Raw genomic sequence first — 435 nt, 5'->3', positions numbered from 1 at the left:
AGGGGCAGGGGAGGTCCCTGGGTAGGGGGAGGCTCCCCAACCCCCCTTTCCAGACTAAGGAGGGGCTGGGGTGTGTCTTGGGGCAGAGCTAGAAAGAGGCATCCATCCACGTGGGAGAGACACACACTGCCACACAGGGGCTGTGACCAGAACGGTCTGCACCTTGTGATACCACCTACACCCACCACACCCAGGCACCACAGGACACCCCTGGCCGGAGAGGGAGCCTAACACACTGGGGCCCACGACACAACCTTCAGGGTGACTCACAACTCCCCACAAACTGAAATCTGCAGCCACACCCAGACACCACACACCACACACATGGTGTGACACACGCCGGCACTTAGCAAGGCAGGCAGTGTCCCCGGCCCACACGGCCACCCAAATATTGTCCCCACACAAGCACAAGCATTACATTCAAAACTGCCACAA

Source organism: Marmota marmota, unplaced genomic scaffold, assembly GCF_001458135.2.
Source record: "Marmota marmota marmota unplaced genomic scaffold, marMar, whole genome shotgun sequence".
Lineage (NCBI taxonomy): Eukaryota > Metazoa > Chordata > Mammalia > Rodentia > Sciuridae > Marmota > Marmota marmota.
Note: the sequence above shows the minus strand (reverse complement) of the source record.